The sequence below is a fragment of the Ovis aries genome, chromosome 4 (assembly GCF_016772045.2).
Source record: "Ovis aries strain OAR_USU_Benz2616 breed Rambouillet chromosome 4, ARS-UI_Ramb_v3.0, whole genome shotgun sequence".
NCBI lineage: Eukaryota > Metazoa > Chordata > Mammalia > Artiodactyla > Bovidae > Ovis > Ovis aries.
Genome location: NC_056057.1, coordinates 72,189,082 through 72,206,781, shown reverse-complemented (window position 1 = coordinate 72,206,781; position 17,700 = coordinate 72,189,082). Strand labels below are relative to the sequence as shown.

Below are 17,700 nucleotides of genomic sequence, written 5' to 3'. Positions count from 1 at the left end.
GAGCTTACTCAAACTCATGTCCATAGAGCTGGTGATGCCATCCAACCATCTCATCCTCTGTCGTCCCCTTCTCCTCCCGCCAGCATCAGGGTCTTTTCAAATGAATCAGTTTTTCGCATCAGTTGGCCCAAGTATTGGAGTTTCAGCTTCAGCATCAGTCCTTCCAATGAATATTCAGGACTGATTTCCTTTAGGATGGACTGGTCAGATCTCCTTGCAGTCCAAGGGACTCTCAAGAGTCTTCTCCAACACCACAGTTCAAAAGCATCAATTCTTTGGTGCCCAGCTTTCTTTATAGTCCTACTCTCATATCCATACATGACTATTGCAAACACCATAGCTTTGACTAGACGGACCTTTGTTGGGCAAAATAATATCTCTGCGTTTTAATACACTCTCTAGATTCATCATGGAGAAGGAAATGGCAACCACTCCAATATTCTTGCCTGGAGAATCCCAGGGACAGAGGAGCCTGGTGGGCTGCCATCTGTGGGGTCGCACAGAGTCAGACACAACTGACATGACTTAGCAGCAGCAGCAGCTAGATTCATCATAGCTTTTCTTCCAAGGAGCAAGTGTCTTTTAATTTCATGGCTGCAGTCACCATCTGCAAAAAATAAAGTCTGTCACTGTTTCCACTGTTTCCCCATCTATTTGCCATTAAGTTATGTCACTGGATGCCATGACCTTAGTTTTCTGAATGTCGAGTTTTAAGCCAAGTCTTTCACTCTCCTCTTTCACTTTCATCAAGAGGATCTTCTGTTCTTCTTTCCTTTCTGCCATTAAGGTGGTGTCATCTGCATATCTGAGGTTATTGATATTTCTCCTGGCAATCTTGGTTCCAGCTTGTGCTTCATCCAGCCCAGCATTTCTCATGATGTACTCTGCATAGAAGTTAAATAAGCAGGGTAACAATATGCAACCTTGATGTACTCCTTTCCCGAGTTGGAACCAGTCTGTTGCTCCATGCCCAGTTCTAACTGTTGCTTCTTGACCTGCATACAGATTTATCAAGAGGCAGGTCAGGTGGTCTGGTATTCCCATCTCTTGAAGAATTTTCTACAGTCTGTTGTGATCCACACAGTCAAAGGCTTTGGTGTAGTCAATGAAGCAGACGTTTTTATGGAACTCTTGCTTTTGATCCAGTGGATGCTGGCAATTTATTCTGGTTCCTCTGCCTTTTCTAAAACCAGCTTGAACATCTGGAAGTTCATGGTTCATGTACTGCTGAGGGCTGGCTTGCAGAATTTTGAGCATTACTTTACTAGCGTGTGAGATGAGTGCAATCGTGTGGTAGTTTGAGCATTTTTTGGCATTGCCTTTCTTTGGGATTGGAATGAAAACAGACCTTTTCCAGTCCTGTGGCCACTGCTGAGTTTTCCAAATTTGCTGGCATATTGAATGTAGCACTTTCATAGCATCATCTTTTAGGATTTGACATAGCTCAACTGGAATTCCATCTCCTCCACTAGCTTTGGTTGTAGTGATGCTTCCTAAGGCCCACTTGACTTCACATTCCAGGATGTCTGGCTCTAGGTGAGTGATCACACCATGGTGGTTATCTGGGTCATGACGATCTTTTTGTATAGTTCTCCTGTGTATCCTTGCCACCTCTTCTTAATATCTTCTGCTTCTGCTAGGTCCATACCATTTCTGTCCTTTACTGAGCCCATCTTTGCATGAAATGTTCCCTTGTTATCTCTAATTTTCTTGAAGAGATCTCTAGTCTTCCCCATTCTATTGTTTTCCTATATTTCTTTGCATTGATCACTGAGAAAGGCTTTCTTATCTCTCCTTGCTATTCTTTGGAATTCTGCATTCAAATGGGCATATCTTTCCTTTTCTCCTTTGCCTTCTCAAAATTACCTGTTAGTTTCAGTTTTCTCTGTACTAGTAAATTGCTTGGAGGTTTAAAGAAAACAATCATCTCTTTGGAGTGGTTGTATTATCCTATGTTTTGGGGCATGCTAATCCACTGCTCATGTTACCTGATATGTCTTTTGGAGTGAATTCTTTTCTTGTGTTGTTTTAATCTGTGCTTGTAGCCTTAGCCCCAGCTGGGATTATTATCATAATGTATGAGTCAGATGTGCCTGGTTTGTGGGAGTATATTTACAGAGAGGTTTTATATTTGCCCTGGATGGGTGTCCCCAGGGTTTCGCTTGTCCAGGGTGAATTTTCAGTTATTTGTTAGTTTGAGATTCCGGCCCCATGTGGAGAGTATTCATTTGGACTCCATATCTATATGTGGCACAAACTAGGACCTATAGGCCCCACAGACTTGATGCTTCTTTGCTTCTTACCCAGCCCCCTTGGGAAGCTCTATCATTCCCTTTCCACAAAGCAGGGAGGGCTTATGTAGAAGTTTTAGCATCACACTTCATATGGACCGATTATCATCTCATTACCATCTCCGGTGATCATTGGGATTTTATGATTTTGGTCCCTCTTTTTTAGGGCCTGTAACCAAGTCTGCTATCCTCCAGGGTTTTGCTGCATTCTCTAGAGTAGTATGAGTTCCTATGTAGTGTTTTGGAAGCCAGAAAACTCCCCTCTCTGTCTTTTGAGTTTGACTTAAAAAACATTATAGTTTATCCAGCATCTCTGTTTTGTGAAGGGAAACAGGATTTGAGTTCAGTTTGCAACATTGCTGAAACTAAAAATCAAAATGTGTATTTTTCATGAGCATTTTCCCTTGGTTAATTGCTTTATTTCATAAAGGCGCCCCTGTTCACTAGTAGAAGCATTGCTGCCCAGATGCTGATGTGCAGAGGAATCCCCCTGGGGATCTTGTTGAAATGCAGATTCTGATCCCTGTAGGCCTATGATCCAGATGAGACTCTGCATTTCTACCAAGCTCCCAGGTGATGCTGAGGCTCCTGACCACACTCTGGGGAGTGAGGATTTGAGAGAGACCAGTAATGACTTCTTCACAATTGCTAATTTATCAGTTGCTGGAATTCATTTGTTCTGGCTGCTGGATAAAATTGCCATTCATTGGTCTGGTCTTGTAGATGAAATTTTGCCTTGAAAGCAGTTTGAAAATTGTAAAGAGCCATAAAATATTTCTCCTTTTGGGAAAAAGAATCCATAAATTCAAAATGGAATTAAATTTAATTGACCTTTAATGTCCTTGAAAATACCCAGAAGCCCTAATTTCTTCTACCTCCTGATTTTCTTTTTATTAAAACTATTTTTCCTCAAGCTGAAATTCTGGGCAAATTAATAAAAGAATTAACTTCCTATAATTCAATTTAAATTTTCTTTTTTAATTACTTATATTGTTAATATTGACTTCTTTTTTGTTATAATTTTATTATTTTGTATGCTTTAGCCTGAGAACTTATTCATTATGGTTAATATTGATACTACAGGGTGGAGTATTTGAGTTCCAAATAATTGGTATATCAGGTGAATCTTTAGAATATGAGATTATTTGTATCATCAAAGATTCCCAAGAAGTTACAAATTCTGTTGCTCATATGTAGGATGGGAAGCCTTTCCCAAATTTTCTCCTTGTACCCCCAAACTTAAAAAAAGCAAATCAAAGGTTGATTGGCATCCTGGCATGGCTAACTTTTGCTATTTACATCTTAATTTTATGGCCTTAATTTAATGGACTAAAACTGATGTGGCCTTTAGAATTAATCAGGGGTGTCGAGTAAGGTGTGATACAAGTTGGTTTCCCCCATGTGGACTTGTAGAACGCTGTTGTGTGATCTTATAACTGTGGGGTGTGGTGAGAGGGTGACACTGTGGGAGGTGGCTAGGAAGAGAGGCAGGGCCCTGGGCCAGTGCCTGACTCTGTGATGACTCTGCCATTGCATTACCTGAAATACCGGGACAACACACATCCTTTCTCAGGTCTCTTACCTTCTCAAGGACGTGAGGGGTTGAGTTGGGCCATCTTCTATTTCTTCATCTAAAACCCTACTCCACACATCCCATCACTTATGCCCATGTTCCATCTGCAAACCCATGAGCCACGTGAGAGGAGAAAACAGCCCCATGTCATATCTGTGAAGAATCTAATCAAAAGGGCCTCTGAATAGGAAGAGTGAGTAAATAAATTTGTGGGAAGAAACTGACCCATGTCCTGGTTCACACAGGGAGGCTCATGGGATCTAAAATGACTTACTTTTTTTTTTTGGAAGGAGGGTGTCAGTGGTTAAATGGTGGCCTGCCACTAAGGCATATATATCCACCTGGAACCTGTGGAATTGACCTTATGTGGATGACCAAATTACACTTGCAGATACAGTTAAATTAAGGATCTGGAAATGAAATCATGTTGGTTTAGGCCCTTGATCCATTGACAACTGTCCTTATAAGAGAAAAAGGGCAGAAGACATTTAGAAGAGAGTCAGAGATTGGATCTATAAGCCAAGAACGCGGAGAACTGGCAGTAGTGACCAGAAGCCAGAAGAGCGGCTTAGAACAGATTTTTCCCTGAAGGCTTAGGAAGGAACCAACCCCACTGACATTTTGATTTCACACTTCTAGCCTCCAAAACAGGCAGAGAATAAGTTTCTGTTGCTTTAAGCCAGCTAGCCTGTGGTAATTGTTTATAGGAACCACGTAAACACTAATAGAGAGGGTATAGCAGCATCAGTATATACAGAATGTTCTAAATATGTTTCATATTCATTATTTATATAACTTTATTCCTCATGATCATTTTGTAAAGTTGGTACTATCATTATTGACATTCTAGAAATTAGGCAGCTCAGGCACAGAGAGGTCATGTCACTGGCCCAAATTCACACAGTTAATAAGTAATGCAATTCAAACCCAGAGCCCATTTTGCTTTACCTCTAAGGTCGGTTTCCTATTTGTAACACAGTGGTTCTAGAACCCGTGGTGTTCTCTTCACTGACTGGTGGGACCAGCACTTGGTATTCCATCACAGCTGATGATGCTGTAAGGTGGTGGCGTCGGGGCCTCTTGAAAATCCAACAGAGTAGAACACAGAACTTCCTGTCTTAAAGTGAGTCATTTTGCCTAAAAGGCAATTTAAGTCTGAGTACTGCATTCTCCTAAGCTGCAGAGGCGTAGGAGATACAGAAAGCATTCCTGCCTTGGGGAGCAGGCAACACTAAGGGTAGAACTCGGCCCATTCAGTTTGGCACTTTTCCAGGAAGTTAGTGCTGGGAGAAGAAAGTGCAAAATGTGAAAATATAATTCAGTTCTTGAAAGGACAGAGGATTCGTTTTAAAAAGAAATACTGGGAAGACAAAACTCTAAATAAGAGGAAGGATAACTATTACAAGCATTTCCAAAAACACTGTGTATTCTTACCAGGCTGTTCAGTTCTGGAGCAAGCAGCCAAAGAGAGGCACAGGGGGCCTGCAGCCCCTTAAAGATGCCTGCCCTTCCTTGCCCAGGGGCCAGTGGGAGGGAGCAGGTTTCCAGGGCCCTCTTCAGTCTGGGAAAGTTTCCAGAGAACAGGGCTTTCTTGAATGCTGGCAGTGCATTCTGCTTTCATGGAAACATCTAGGTGGGGAGGTGGTGTCAGAATGTATGTAGGTTACTTTACATCACTGCCTTACTGGAAGGGAGAAGGAGAGATCAATTTTCCAAGCTTTACCCTGACACTCATTTATTTTAAAAAAAAAGTCTATTTCTGGTTGCGCTAGGTCTTCACTGCGGGGCACAGCTTTTTCTAGCTGTGGCGGCGGGGGCTACTGTCCAGTTGTGCAGTTGTTGTTGGCTTCTGTTGTTGTAGAGCACGGGCTCCAGGCGCGTGGGCTTCAGTAGTTGTGGCACACGGGCTTAGTTGCCCTGTGGCATGTGGGATCATCCCCAACCAGGGATCAGACCTATATCCCCTGCATTGGCAGGTGGATTCTTAACCACTGGACCACCAGGGAAGCCCACCCTGGCACTCATTTAATTTGGAACCTTTTGTTTAATTTTGTGAAAGGTGATGCTTGGGTATTTTGGCTTTGTGTTCGAGGATTCACTGCTAGGGTCACTGCTGGGGTTCCCCTTTACTTGATCAGGACTCAGCTATGGGTTGTAGGCTTTTTACTTGAATATCCTTGGAAGGAATGGAACCTCTATGATAATAAGATGATACCAAATATTTGTAAATCACTTTAGAGTTTGACAATTGCATCTGTCTCCATTTTAAAATTTAATTTTTACAACATCCCTATGATGTAACTATTATCTCACTGTAACAGTTCTGAAAATCAAAGCCTTGGGAAGAGAAAGTAATCTGACCAATTTGCTTACACTGGAAATATTATTAAATGAGATTATATGTGGAAGGAACTAAGAATGTAGCCTGGTATACAGTAAGTACCAGTTAAATGAAGCCATCTATTGTCCCTCTCATCCTGCCTGTTATATTTATTGTTTGTTAATCACTCTCTGATAGGATTGGCACTTCAGTCCAGGTTGCTGCCCCACACCCCCACACTGCCAACATTTTCTGAAACAGGAGCATGCCATTTCCTGCTTGACTGGATTTCCTTAGTTTTTTTCTTCTTTCACTTTTTAAAGTTCAGAGACCCAGCCAACAAGTAGAGCCAATGGATTATAAGAACAATCTGGTATCTGATTACAGCTTGTCATCCCCTGGGTCACCATGTTGATTGGGGCTGTCTGGCTGGGCAGTACTTACACAGAGGTCACAAAGAATGGTTCTTTCAGATGGAGAACTGAGGTCAAGTAGAGTCAACAGTGAAAGTCTTCTGGAAAGGCGGTTAGACTTCCAAACAACACGGAGCATTTGAGGAGCTTGAAGTGAAAAGATTTCCCTGGATTTACAGTGGGCACACGGGTAAGTCTCTCTTCCTTCAGATGAGGTAACATTTACCTATACCAGCCCTGGTTATGGGTTACGTTGGAGAGGATGAGAGGTCTACAGTCCCTCAGATTTCACTTGAGTGTGAGCACAGATTCTATGACTTTTGAGAAGCTGGCATGGAAGATATATTCCCTTATATGTCTTCTAGTGCTCCCATACAAATAGTTCCTGTTTTCTCAGCTTTTAACCAAGAAGACAAGAATTCCCATACTCCTGGGCTACTGAGCAGAAGGCTCAATCTATCCTACAGACATTTGTGAAGAGTCGGGTAGGGTGTGGAGGTTGTGGAAGGAACAGAGTCTAATTGACACGCCGAGGGTGACAAGCCTGGTGACTGTGGATGGGGTGTCCTCACTGTCCAGAGTTGCTGCCATTTCAGAGCCTTCAGTAAGTATAAGAACAGAGAGAAGGAGGAAGGCAGAATTCAGCCTACCTGGGCGGAGAAACCAAAGCTAGTTTCAGAGCGGGTATTAAGTCAGATCACCTATCCAGGTTAAATGCAAGGAATCTGCAGTTTGATTTAGCTGATTGACACGGCATACAGACTGAAGTCTCAAGGCTAATCATCTACCAGGAGTAAAGGACCAACTAAAGTGAAAGTGAAATTGCTCAGTCATGTCCAACTCCTTGCGACCCCATGAACTGTAGCCTACCAGTCTCCTCAGTCTATGGAATTTTCTAGGCAACAATACTGGAGTGGGTTGCCATCTCCTTCTCCAGGGGATCTTCCTGACCCAGGGATCGAACCTGGGTCTCCTGCATTGCAGGCAGACGCTTTACCCTCTGAGCCATCAGGGAAGTCAAAAAGGACCAACTAAGCTGACTAAATTTCCAATCTTAATTAAATTAGCCAGTAGATATTTGAAGGGCTATGAGTAGAGCATTGAACTGTAGAAACTTGCTCCATGCTATAGAGATCTAGTTTCATGGACAACAGCCCTCCAGTGGATAGGAGGCAGCCTCTAGTGGTGGAGGCAGCCTCTAGTGGTGGAAACAGCTGCACTTGAGGTCAAGGGGCAGCTTAGCAAAGTCCACTGGTTCTCTGAGTCTGTGACCCCCAAATCGATAAAAGAAGAGTGTGATCTTAAAGGTTCTCTAATTTTTTATTCCACATCTCAATTTCACTCATCAGGCACCTTATTAAATTTTTCTATAACACATGAACCTTTAGCAATGTCAATACATAGAGTAAGGGTCACCATGGCCCTAGGCTGGTGATGACTCAGTCTCCTGATCTGGGAAAGCTATAAGCATTTCTACAGTGTTCTACAGTGTAATGCAATTGCCTCTTTATAACCACAAAATTGACCTTACTTTGGCCACCTCGTGCGAAGAGTTGACTCATTGGAAATGACTCTGATGCTGGGAGGGATTGGGGGCAGGAGGAGAAGGGGACGACAGAGGATGAGATGGCTGGATAGCATCACTGACTCGATGGATGTGAGTCTGAGTGAACTCTGGGAGTTGGTGATGGACAGGGAGGCCTGGTGTGCTGTGATTCATGCGGTCGCAAAGAGTCAGACATGACTGAGCAACTAAACCGAAGTGAAACTGAACTGATGGGTCAATGGTAAAGAATCCATCTGCCAATGCAGGAGACGTGGATTTGGTCCCTTGTCTGGGAAGATCCCCTGGAGAAGGAATATGACCCACTCCAATATTCTTGCCTGGAAAATGCCATGGACAGAGGAGCCTGTTGGGCTATAGTCCATGGGGTCACAAAGACTTAGATATGACATAGCCACTGAACAACAAACTACCAAATGAACCGTGTGGTTCTATAGGCTGACTTGCTTATTTTATTTGTTAGAAAAATGTTTAATTGACTTCATACCATGTGCAACATGTTATAGTCATCCTAGTCAAGCCATTTGAGATGAGCCATGGATCGTCCTTGTAGGGAATGTTAGCTTCAGGAAGACTAAAGTTTGTTCCAGTAGCCAGGGGCTGCTCTCATCCTCACCAGCCACCCAGCAAGTGTGCTGGGGCCACCAAGGACACCTCACAAGTGTACAGATGATGCGGTGAAAATGGAATGAGGAGGAGGGGAAGAATGAGGCTGAGCCTCAGCAGACCAAGGTGTCTTGTGCATAGGTTTGTAACCTTAAAGAGGCCATTTACGCTCTTCACTGTTCAGATTCCTTCACTGTAAATAAAAACATTTTGCTGGAGTGGTCTGTGAGGTTCTTTCAGTTCTAAACATTTTACAATTTTAAGTTTAAACCCATGACTAGAAAAGACCTCATGACACATGTTTTGGGGGTGGAGGGTCACCAGTGTTGCCCTTGTGAGTACTTGTGCTTGGAGCTTCTTAGAGAAGACCCAAGGTCTAGAGTCACAAGTGATTCTCCTAAGGTGGTGTGGGTGAGAATACGAAGCAACCCTCATATCTCCTAATGGTGTCATCTTGTGCCTTCAGCTCTGAGGTATGATCACCAGAAACTGAAACATTATAAAGAAGTGAGGGATTTTCACCTCTACTAGGTTATTGGTAGACAATATATACACATGTTTCAATAATAGCTATTTATCTAGAAACAGCCAAGGTTTCATTTAGACTTACAGTAGAGAATAGGGTTAATTCCTTATTTCTACACAACCAAGTAAGAAGAAAAAATGGCCATTGTTTATACCAATACACATATGGAAAATTATATTTTCTTTGAAGAGACAGGATATTTTAAGGTATCATGGAGAAAATGGTGGAAGGGGTGGGTTTTTTTTTTTTCAGAGAAAACAGAAGGATCCGGTTCTTTTATGTTTCCGATGCTTTTCACAGATGTGACCTATTGGTTTTGACATCAGATGTTCATATGTTGGTTTGATTTATGGAGCAGCTAATTCTAAGGATGGGAAAATCAGGACAGAAATTTTGGAATATCAATCACAATCGTCATCTGCTTCCTTGTCTGGCCTGGCTATAATTTGTGGATTCTACATGTAAATTAGACATTTTTTTCTTTAACAAGGAAACTGGAAAGAGTAATGTGTATGCATTGGTAAACAACACATATCTGCTTCAGGGAGAAATGATAAAGTTTTGACTGTATCTCTTAAAAATGAGGACAATCTTTGTTCTCAGTTATTCAGATCCAGCTCCCAACAACTTTGTTTAGACTAGAGTTCTGTATCTAGTTTGAAAGAATAATTAAATATAGTTGACAAAATTTCGACTTTGCCTTGATGTTTTGCATTCTTTGCCTTGGGTTTGGGAGGGAGGAGAGTTGCTGGGGCAGATAAGCAAAGAGCAATCATTGTGCAATAATGGGGAAGGATGCAGGAGAGACTAAGTCCAGAGCTCCCCTCCTCCTACTGTGACCGCCAAATCAAGAACTGGCTTGGATGTGACATGACCTTGGCAGCCACGCTGCCCTGAAGAGATGCTTCTGGAAGGAAAGTACTGAGAGCAGATCTTGTAAGTTCTGGGCCTCTGGGGAAAATTTTCTCCAAAGTTTCTCCCTCCTTTATTTAGTTTTAGAGTCTGTCCAAAATTTACCAGAATGAGGGAGATCATTTAAGATTTGGGTTATGATGATTGTCTTTTTCAGTGTCCTCAGCTGAACAAAAAGTCTATGTATAATGCCATTCAATGTGTGATATGGCTTGTTTTTTCAAATTGTCACTCTGTAGGTCCCTTTGAAAGTTTAGAAGACAGTCTGGTTAAGTGGAAAGAGGCCCCAAAGCTGACTCAGAAGAGTTGATATTGAGTCTTTCCTTATTATGTGGCCTGGGTCTTAATGACCCCTCTTACTTCATTTGTGAGATGAGGATAAAGTGATGCTTGTCTACTGTGGGAATGTGCCATGCAAACCAAAGATGCTAGAAGCACCACATCTTGGTTTTCATTTATGTGGAAAATTTGTTTTTCATTCATTCTCATTTGGGCTGGAGAGTGGTGGAGGATGAGCTGAGAAATTCAGGGTGCAAGCCTTTCTGTAGGTGGCTGTAAGAGGGTAGATTCTTTCCTGGTTTCGCCTATGATTTAAACTCGTGTTTCTTCTTGCTGCCCTAGTCCAGGGCTTTTCCCAGTGATGGCTGAGAGCATTTAATGGTCTAGGTGTCACCTTGCTGGAGGATTCGGTTTGTAGGTCTCATTCTCAGTGTGGTGATGGTGGGTTTGCAGTAGCACACTCACAATTAGATCAGAATGGGCCAATTCAAGATACCTAGCCACCAGGAGGGGAGAAGGCAATGGCACCCCACTCCAGTACTCTTGCCTGGAAAATCCCATGGACGGAGGAGCCTGGTGGGCTGCAGTCTGTGGGGTCGCTAAGAGTCGGACACAACTGAGCGACTTCACTTTGACTTTTCACTTTCATGCATTGGAGAAGGAAATGGCAACCCACTCCAGTGTTCTTGCCTGGAGAATCCCAGGGATGGGGGAGCCTGGTGGGCTGCCGTCTATGGAGTCGCATAGAGTCGGACATGACTGAAGCGACTTAGCAGCAGCAGCCGCAGCCACCAGGAGCATTCCTTCTCTCCATTTGTTAAATTTAAAGAGTCTATATCGCCCTACAATCCCTTTCCAGGAAAATGTCCATTGGCTTCATGTTTTCTTAGTATCCACAAGTTAATGCATTGAGCATCAGGCAGTAGTTAAGACCATAATCTTTGATCCAGATGACTACTTTCAAATTCTTTCTCCTTTGCTTTCAGCTGAGGGGCTTTCTGTAATTCATAGACCTCTCTGTACTTGAGTTTTCTCATATGCAAAATGAAGGCAATAACAGTACTTAGCGAATAGGATGAAAATGAAATAATTTATAGAAAGTGCCTAGCATGTTGCTTGGTATCTGGAAAATCTCATTAATGTTATTATAGTTATTCAATCTAGACAAAATTAGTGTTTGCTAAGATTTGAGCTGCAGTCTTTGACAGATTGTGTGAGTTGATCCACTAGATCAAGGATTGGCCCAATTCCTGGTTTTGTAAATAAAATTTTATTGGTGCACTTTTATTGGGCCATGCTCACTTATCAATATTTATGTGCTGTCTCCATTGGCTTTTGTGCTGTGGTATCAGACTTGAGTAGTTGTAACACAGATCATGTGTCCTGCTAGCCTAAAGTGTTGACTATTTGTCCCTTTTATAGAAAAAGTTTCTGTCTCTGCCCTAGCGTATTGATTCACTGGAGTTCTAACTCTGCTTCTGTGGCTGACTTGCCTGATCTTTGATAACAATATTTAATCATTTTGTTTTCCTCACATTTAAGAAGAATGATCAAAGTAATCTGTTTGGAGATTTGACACATGTTAGCTCCTGAAGAAATGACACATTGTTACCATCATTGCTAATTGAGCAGGCAGGCCAAATGTCTCCTACATAATAGTGCCTGTGGGATTGAACATGTAAGAACTTGCATGTAGGTCAAGGAAGCCTCCTCTACAAATTTCCTGTCTATTATGACTTTAACCCACAATTCCATCTTTACCTAATTCATGTACTTTGTAATTATTTTTAAAAGGAGAAAACATGAATTGAGCACAGCAGCCATATCAGATTAAGGCTTATTTTATACTGATATTCTCAAGATCTGTAGTAAAACTCTTAAGCATTGGAGACTTAGATATCTCCTATACTTGACATTTTAAAACCATAGCAGAACATAAAAATGTAAGAATGCAGATTATCCTAAAAGTGACACTTTTATGATAAAAGAAATCTATTAAAAAGTCATGAATGGCTACAGCCATTTGTCGTTGTTAACAATATAATGATGTGTTAAAATGCTAGAGGAAGGATTATGTCAGTGTTTGATGTTTTTATAAGTTGCTGCTGTATAAAAACGTCAAATAAGAATAATCTTATACTTGACATTTTTCACTTGGTTTTCACTCTTAAAATAGCTCTGTGAGTTCTGGTTACCCTTTTTGCTCACAGTTTTGATTTTCTCATAATAATTTTCTATGCTTATCCACGTCACTGTTTTATTTCCTCCTTATTAAAACTTTTCTTCCTTTGAAAGAATTTTCATTACTCATATATTCCTTTAAATCCACTCCAATTCCCTCTTAATGTAAAAGAATGAATTCCTCAATTTTGGAGTCAAATCCTGAAATAGTATCCCCATATATACTCCTGGCCTGTTCACACAGTCTCCTCTCTTCATGTGATCAGAGATAAGAAGGTGCACCAATTCTTTCATGTTGGGAAATAAACTTATTCTTTGCCTCCTTTTTTAACATTGTCTTTTCAAATTCTATTTCTGCCCTTCCACATTTCATTTTATCTAACCAGCTCTGTGCTTATATGCCCAGATTACTTCCCTTTATGCAGTTGCATGTGTTTTGAACCCTGTGGAAGATGCTCAGCTCCATTCTGCTTGAGATGGGCTCAAGATTCATATTTAGAAAGAGCCTCTGTAGGGAAAAGGAGAAATTGAGAAAAAGTCATCAGTCGGTACTATGAGCAATGTAATAAATGAGAATATCTAGTTTTGGAATGGGCTTGCATTTTTTCTCAGTATGTACATGCACGTGTGTGTGTGTGTGTGTGTGTGTCTATGTGTATTTACATGACAGAGTGCATGCACATGTGTTTGGATAGTTTGGAATCTTTTATAGTCTTTGGTTCCCTCACATCATACACACAGACCCTATCTGTGTGCTCACAAAGAAATAGTAATAGTTTTTTAAATGAGTTGTTACATTTAAGAGCTTGCTTCTTGGTTATTTGAATGAGGTCTTTGGACCTCAGTTCCACCAATTTCCTTCCTTATACTCTCTGCAGACTTTATCTTTACTAGTCCCATTCTTTATAAGTAAATGCTCCACCTCCTACCTAAGAGGATCCTTTCACCCGTGTCCTTGAGCTTCATTGGCATTCCACCTGAACTTCATCCTATTAGGAATAACTATCGTCTCCTGCATCTTTGGTTTCCCCCTCTTCATTGACTTTAAACCTCCCCAGTTCTTTTCTGTCTGGAGAGACCCTTCCTTGATCCATTTTGTACTCAAGCTAACAAGTCCCTCCCTTTTTGCTAAGTGGTCCAGGTCTGTAATATCCATACCGTCACCCATCTACTCACTCCTCGTGTTCTTGCAGGGTGGCTTCTGCTTCCCACCAGGTCCTTGCCTGATCTAGACTTCTGAAGGTTATAGGGAGCTCTTGACTTCCAAGTCCAGTCACCCGTTCTCGATCCTCATTCTTCTTGGGTTTTCCTCCTTATCTGAGACCCTCCTCCTTGCAATTTTCTTTTCTCCGCAGACATGCCGAGCTCAGGTTCTTGCACCTCGGGGTCTCCCTCTTCCTCATGACATGCCCTACTCTAGCTGTGCGTGACAGTTCTGTCCTTGGTCCTCTTCGTCTTTGTAACCCCATCTCATCTCCACAGACATTTACTTATCTGCCTCCAGGATTCAGATTTGCCAAGCTAACACTGCTCTGCTTTCCTTAGTGGGATATACTGATCATCTCTTGAATGACTCTAATGTCTGCAGACAGAAGCCCATCAGCTTAATGTTGGATTTGGGAAATGTTATTTCCATGACCTTACATAAATCAAATGTTGGGTTTTTTTCTTTTTTTAATTTGCTGAAATTTTTTCCCTCTTGCTGTTTTATAAACAGGATGTTTTGAGAATTCTCCTCTCAGCAGGTTCCAAACACAAACTTACATTACCATTCTTACAAAATAATAAACAGCTTTGGGCTATAAAACCTTTCAAATTGTTTTTTCACAGAGAAGGGATTTGCATGCTGACTCATTCCTGCTATATTTATAACCTATCGCTGAACCACTGCAAAGGCAAGATTTCTAATAAAGCTATGGAAATTACATGCATTGCAATGGAGCTGAATACATTTACATTTGTAGTATTTTAACATTTCCAAATTTATTGCAGATTACCTTGTTTGTGCATGTCTGTGCTTTAATGGTTTTTTATAGCAGAAAATAGTGGTTTATGATTGTATTCCCAGTAGAAATTTATTATGAATCCACCATATGGAGTATTATATAAAACCAAACTTGTAACATGGGTAGTTTTATTATCACAAAGCGAAATCTACTGTACATTATTGAAAATTAGTGATAATAGAAATGTCAAAGAAGTGGAGTTGGTTTATGAGGGGAGTCTTCATTTTGTGCTTAAATTGTCACAAAGATTTTAGATTTTGTTTTAGGATGAAAGAGTATCCTTTGACATTTAGGATATCAGATAATATAACCGTGTAGTATTTCTTCCCTCCTCCTTCCCTCCCTGGTTCCCTCATGCTGATATTTGCTAAAGCAGGAGAGAGACAAAGGGATTGCACGAGCATTCACCTCATGCACAAGTCCATCTTCCCATAAGACTCAATGGCAACAATTTCTAGTCGTCCCTGACAACCGTAAGCCATTAGAACTTTCCGTGAGCAATGGTCCTGGTAGCTATTGCTAGAGCACATGGAGTCTAATTATTTTTTTTCTTACCTAACATTTATTGGGCATCCTACTTGAGGAATTTTAAGTACGTATTTCTGCTGTCATTTTCAGCTCAGAGAGTGTAAGGGTGAGGCTAAAAGAAGTTTCATATTTATGTCAGTCAACATTTTGCATGGACATCTCCCAGGGACTTCATTTTTGGCAAGTTCCCAAACCTTTGCAATGCACCTACAGTTTTTTTTTTTTTAAGTGTGTGAGGTTAAATAAAGAATTGTCTGACATTTTCTACAGAGTCTATGATTATTTAATAAGCAGGAGTTTTGTTTGTTGTGCTTAGTTTCTTAGTTGTGTCCGACTCTTTGCAACATTTTTTTTGGACTCTAGCCCACGAGGCTACTTTGACCAAGGGATTTTTCAGGTAAGAAAACTGGAGTGCGTTGCCATGTCCCCCTCCAGGGGATCTTCCCAACCTAGGGATTGAACCCGGGTGTCCTTTGTCTCCTGCATTACAGGCAGATTCTTTACCCCCTGAACCACTGGAGAATCAGGAGAGACTCCAAATAATATAATCAACAACATTAAAAAGTATAAGCATTGTGCATGATACCTTCTTTTGCTACCCTTTGTGAGTGAGTATGTTTATTTGGAAGACTTTTTATTCTTTTCACATATCCATGGTATCCCCATGAAGGACTGGCATTACTGGTACAACCACCTTGACAAATCAGGAGGGAGCTGGAGAAGGGGTTTGCTATCATCCAGGATTCTGCAGAGGGTACTGCCATGTGGTGTGGTCAGGAAGGGCAGAACTGAGTCTAATGCTTATATTTGAATCATAGCCCTGAGTATCTGTCCATGCAAAAAGGTTTATTATACAGATGAGTTAATGTTCTAAATAGGGGGAAATGTAACAAGTTTTGCAAATGTAAAACATTTTAGAAAAAATCCTAAAAGTCAATTCATTATATGTCCCTAAACTGGTTATTAGATGTAGTCCTATTCCAGTGGCGAGATTTTGGTGATGGAACTATCTGAGCTCTGAGAATGTTTATATTCATAACTCCAGTCTGATCCATTCTTCTTGTCTAAAGTTCCAGCAAAACTTGAGCAACTTTGCTACTAACAGCAAATGGTTCATTTAAAAATTCAAAGTGTCTATGTGAAGTAAATTTTATACTCCATGTAAACTCCTGTTGAATTTTTGAGAAACTCAATGTTTTCAAAAGTCATGGGCATGAAGATGTTGTTTTGATTGCTTGCAATGTCTTTGAAGTATGACATTCTGTACTTAATGGTTCTTTTTGTTATCTTATCTGACTCTCTACATCAGAATATGAAATTACAGCTTTTGCCTCCTACAAGGTTGAAAATTTAGTTGACTGCTTTTTAGGCAGGGGGCAATTGACACTTAACCAATAACTGACATTATTTTGACAAACCTTGTTAAAATATTTTTTACAAGTATAGGTAGGATAGCACACTGAAAGTGAAAGTGAAGTCACTTAGTCCTGTCCGACTGTGTGCGACCCCATGGACTGTAGCTCACCAGGCTCTTCAGTGCATGGGATTTTCCAGGCATGAATACTGGAGTGGGTTGCCATTTAGCACACTGAAAACTCATGTAAATTAAGAGCTTAAAGGAGTGACTGGCTAGGAGTTTCCCATGGCTAGACATGCATCCCTTCAAACAGCTGTTTTGATATTTTATGTTCTGTAGATTCTGCCATTTCAAGTCTTCTTAAGCTAGTGATGAAAACTCATTAAAATGTTGAGTAATAGATTTTCATCAGGACACCAGGTTAATAAAAGCAGAATAGTCCTCAGTGCAATAATCTTCCAGAGTGGATCCAGTTTTCTCCTTCTAAGTCTTCACTCTTACTAATAAACTAGAGAGAAAACATGAACTCCAAAGAGGTGCACAGAAGTTGAGCCAGAGGGAGAGCCTGTGGGGAACTGAACAGATTGACCTTGCCTCGGTCTGAACCATGGGCCCACCTGGAGTGGACCACATGTATTCTTTAGATAAATGGCTTTTGAAAAAATAGGAATAAAACTGCTTTCCAGTAAGATTTACACACTCCCAGTGTCTCTTGTTAGTTTTCCTAGTTCTCAGCATCATTTATTTCTCAGGCTATGTAGTTTCATATTCCATTTCATTTAATTAATTATTACAAAAAGCCAACGGCTCAAATAGACCAACATCATTTCCCAAATCAGACATATAGGCACCCGAGAAGAAATTAATCAAGATAGAAATGAGCAGACAGCTGTGAGACAATCAAGTGATAGCAAGAAGAGACATAATAAAGTGCATCAAAGAATTTGCTGACAGATTGTACATCAGGACTGAACAAAAAGGATTATGCGTGAAAATCACTAATAGATCCTCATACTTTTAAAACACTGTATATTGAAATGGTTGATATAAAAGAAATTCAAAACGTTCTTTTTGTTTTTGGATTTAACCGTCTTAAAACTGTAGCTGTGTCCTAAGGACAATACACTTGGGGACAGGATGGGAA

General features: G+C 40.9%; 2 long non-coding RNA genes and 1 other non-coding gene across 4 annotated transcripts in view; 1 reads left to right on the top strand and 2 right to left on the bottom strand.

Annotated features, from left to right (window-relative positions):
* Positions 1–5,333, bottom strand: part of LOC132659745 (uncharacterized) — a 29,656-nt gene extending 24,323 nt beyond the window's left edge. The window contains exon 1 of the long non-coding RNA XR_009600503.1: positions 4,813–5,333. This is a non-coding gene — a long non-coding RNA (uncharacterized LOC132659745). The remainder of the gene's footprint in view (positions 1–4,812) is intronic.
* Positions 5,334–7,539: 2,206 nt separating this feature from the next.
* On the bottom strand, positions 7,540–7,612 carry TRNAC-GCA (transfer RNA cysteine (anticodon GCA)). Its single transcript has one exon. It is a non-coding gene; the product is annotated as a tRNA-Cys (tRNA).
* A 2,525-nt stretch (positions 7,613–10,137) lies between these two features.
* LOC132659744 (uncharacterized) overlaps positions 10,138–17,700 on the top strand; it is a 284,117-nt gene continuing 276,554 nt past the window's right edge. For both annotated transcript variants that reach the window (XR_009600502.1, XR_009600501.1), the window contains exon 1: positions 10,138–10,229. This is a non-coding gene — a long non-coding RNA (uncharacterized LOC132659744). The remainder of the gene's footprint in view (positions 10,230–17,700) is intronic.